The following is a 4,448-nucleotide window of genomic DNA, read 5'->3' on the forward strand; positions in this document are numbered from 1 at the left end:
CGCCCAAAGAGGACGGCTAGAGCACCGCATCCACACATGGACCGAGCATCTTCAGACCGACATCTTTCTGTCACTGCTTTTCTCCTCTCATCCCTCGTTTTAACCGGAGCCGCTCCTTCTGACACTCTTCTTTCCCTGCGAGTTAATAAGGCTCGATTCGACTCAACTTTGCCCCTCTGACGTTCCTTCATCTCAGACGATGCCAATATCTGCGAAAGAGCCCATGCACAGCCTGATTTTCTGCTACGTTCCTCCATTTGTCTTGGTTGTGTATTTAAAAGCAGCGTTTATGCCATGTCCAGTCCGACTTCACTGTTGTAAATGAACGGCAGGATCAAGTACAGATGTGTTTGGATCGGCGGGAGATTCCTTCCGTCTTCTGTTTCTTCTTGACTGCTGATGTGAGAACGGGTTTGATGTGTTCATGCCGTCGCACAGCATTTCTCTCAGTGCTGTGAGCAGCTCCTCCCTCTCTGTCAGTGGATTTGTGTTCAGCCCTGCAGTCTCTGGGTGAAGCTGAGTGAGCAATAATGCCTTACAAAGGAGGAAAAAGAGTTAGTGTCATCTCCAGTATTTCTGTTCAAACCAACATCATTAGAGCTCGATCTGATGGCTGTGAACACAAAAACAGCCCTTCTTTTGTGTTAATATCCTACAGAAGCAGTTCGATCGCTCGACTCTGTTCCTCTGTTCCTCCTTCTCTAAAAAGCACTGGGATTGATCAGCGGTGTTCTTCAAAATCATACGGGCCGATGTGAACCGCTTCCCTGTTGAATTTAGCTGAATTACAGAAATAAATGACGCATCAAGCCATAGTTTGAGTCCATGCATGTTCTTCCGGCTCCGAGTGTCTGGAATGTGGAGTGAAGGGTAACTGGTTTCTGGTTCGTTCGTTCAGACGGTGGAGTGTTTGATGGAGAGGGTGGGAGGCTTCAATGCGTTATACACTGTCAGCATGCTTCGGTTTTATTGCATTTTTTCCCCATTGTAAGTGTAAGTTTGACCATGTACAGTACAATTTGTAAACTTGCATCAAGTTTATGAATAAAGAATTTTAAGAAATACATGAGTGTCATTAAGTGTTTAATCACAAGTGAGAACACGTTTTACACACTAGAAGATTCTACTGCATTGCTCTCCTTGTTTTTTGTTTTTTTTCATTAATGTTTAGTCATAATTGTGAGCAATGGGAACATTTGTGTTGCTCAAAGACATAATAGAATGTTGAAAAGATTAGGTAAGATTTTCAGACATTTGGAAAGATAAATGCTGAACCAAAAATAAAATGCATATCCCTAATGCTTTGATTTTATGTAACAATACTTGAAATTTTACATTATATTATTATGATTTAATATTATGAATTTGAGTTTTCAAAAATATTTTCCGATTTATTTTAAAGTTTTAATATATGTATTTGTCTATTACATGTATATGCAGATTAATTTTGAATTTAGTATATCTATAACTTGTTTTAGTAGTTCAACTTTTTTATTATTATTATTATTTTTTTTTATAAACCTTGGCAACCAGATAAAATATTTTTTTAATATATTATTTTAACGATTTTTTTGTGTGTATTTAGTTTTAGTTAATGGTAACAACCACTGGTTTATTTGTGCATGTCTTGTTTTCTTGCTTTAAGGGGGCCAGAACCGTGCTAGAGACTCAATAAATGTGTCAGATATGTGCTGCATACAGCATGTTGTGCTACTAATGTGCATCAGTTGTTTGTGTCCACCAGGTGGCGCCATCAGCCCATGAAAATGATGAGGCTTCTGTTGCATGCATGATATTCCCTTGCTTTTAACAGCTGAAATAGTCGAGATTATAGTTTCTGCATGCTCACAAAACTAAAACCACTCATTTGATTTACTGATGTTCCTGCCGTTCAGTACAACGCTTTTAGGACATTGGCTCTGCTCTTAAGCTCCAGAAATGAAAGCACTTTTTTTTTTTTTGATCTGATGAAGCATTGACTTGGATATATATAATGTTTAATTTTAATAGCCTTCATTTTTTTTCTTTTATACATTAGATTGTGACTTATTCATTTTCTGAGCAAAAAAGCAAAAATAACTGTCATGCATTGCTTCAGTGTAACAGAAGATCAGAGGTGTGCTGAAACTAAATGTTCTCAGTGTTAGTTTGGGTTCATTAAAACAGAACAGTATTCAAATAAAACCGTTTTTCTCTGTTCTTTTTTTCTTTAGGGTTAGTATTTATAACTAGCTGAATATAAAAGCATACTCTATAATATATCTATGGAATATGCACAGTTTGATAGCGGAGTAAATGTTAAATTGTCTCTTTTTCTCAGGACCGTATCAGTAAATAGCTTACTTTTGTAAATCGAACTGAAACTGCTTTCGCTCAAGCCCCTGATATTACATTAACATTTAATCTGTTAATGACATTTCAGTATTTCTTTCCTCAAATACAGGCTTCACACAATGTTTTCAATATTTCCCTTTGCTCTGAGGATTGTTGCATTGACGTGTCGTTTCAGTCAGAATTGCTTTAGAGTTTAAATGCTGACAGAAACAAGACAAGGCACTGAATTAGTGAAAATCAGCATGAATTCATTCAAACCTGTCACAACACTGCCGGCATTGACCAGGTATCGCTGGAGCACACACAGCTGTTTACTCAAATACTTTAGTTATCTCTGACATATACGTTCATTATTTGAGCCCCACTTTGACAGAAGCACAAATTAAATCTCACAGCATCGATACTGAAATGAGTTACAGCATGCACTCTGGCCGCCCTCACTTTAATATTTAAGCTTCACGAATACAGGCCCTGATCTCTAGAGAAACAATACATTAATATACAGTAAATGTACAATGCAGTAAGTGTCTGAAGCAAAACTAGTCATGTTTATGATTACAAAATCTACAATAAAATATGAAAGGTAAATCAGATGCGGCATAAATGTTTTTATTACAAAAATACGTGTATTACAGTGTTGAACCCTTCTGAAAATGAGTGCACTTTAGCACACTTTTAAAAGCCATACTATACTTTGAATAATATATAATACTCTTTATAATGCATAGACGGGCGATATTGCAATTCGGAGTCTTTGTATGTTATTTAGTTATTCACAATTAAATAAAAGTGTATTATAGTTTAAATATGAAATGCAATTAGCTAAACTTTAGAGTATTTTGACTCACTTAAGTAGGACTTCAGTACATCTTTATTGTAAGGTGTCCATGTTACAGTGTAATTATACATTTAAGCACTGAGTAATATTAATTAACTACATGCACTGATTATATTGTTAGGGTTTGGCTCGGGGTTACTTGCATGTAATTATGCATAATTTATTGTTGTTATAAGAGTAAGTGCATGTAATGTGTAACAAGGACACCTTAAAATAAAGTGTTACCACATCTTCCATTTTCATTACTCAACTAAAATATACTTTAATGACATTTCTGTTCTAAAACTTCTGTTATATACTGTAATTACACATTTGCAATAAAATATATGAACTTTAAATGTAACATCAAATAACAAACTAGAGTTCAGATAATAATCAAGTGCTTGTGTTAGTCAGCACGTCAAAATAAGTGAACAAAAGATTAAAACATGATGATTTCAAATGTAGTTTAAGTAACACTTTTAATTCGACAGCTTGACATCTATTACAAAGGTCACTTTTTAAAACTCTACTGAAGTGTGTAAAGAAACAGTCATGAAAGTCACTTAAGTATCCTTTTATTTCAGTAATATTATATCATCTACATGTACAGTATTTTAAATGCAATACAACACACACTTCTTTTTCACGAGGATGCACAGACAGCCAGGTTATGCTAATGAGTGGCCGCTCTAGTAAGTAGGCTATCTATATGCAGAGGCTCCTGTAACGGATTTGCTCATTTATTACTGTTAATGTGTTAATGTTCACTGATGAGGAGAGGAAAGAGATGATGACAGCGCTTAGAAGACACAGATACAGAGATATTTCTGCAGATTAGCAGAGCTTTCAGACACGCAGCAGATGTCATGACCGATTGTTGTCATTCTCGTTCAATATCTGCGGTCGGCTGCGTCTCATTCTTCATCCACACTCACTAGGTCTTGGTCAAAGCGTCTTATTATTGGTTTTTACCCAGCGTCCCCTGCAGGTTATGCTAATGAGTGGCCGCTCTAGTAAGTAGGCTATCTATATGCAGAGGCTCCTGTAACGGATTTGCTCATTTATTACTGTTAATGTGTTAATGTTCACTGATGAGGAGAGGAAAGAGATGATGACAGCGCTTAGAAGACACAGATACAGAGATATTTCTGCAGATTAGCAGAGCTTTCAGACACGCAGCAGATGTCATGACCGATTGTTGTCATTCTCGTTCAATATCTGCGGTCGGCTGCGTCTCATTCTTCATCCACACTCACTCACTCACTCACTCACACACACTCACACACACTCACTC

This window comes from Sinocyclocheilus grahami, unplaced genomic scaffold, assembly GCF_001515645.1.
Source record: "Sinocyclocheilus grahami isolate Dianchi unplaced genomic scaffold, SAMN03320097.WGS_v1.1 scaffold1163.1, whole genome shotgun sequence".
Lineage (NCBI taxonomy): Eukaryota > Metazoa > Chordata > Actinopteri > Cypriniformes > Cyprinidae > Sinocyclocheilus > Sinocyclocheilus grahami.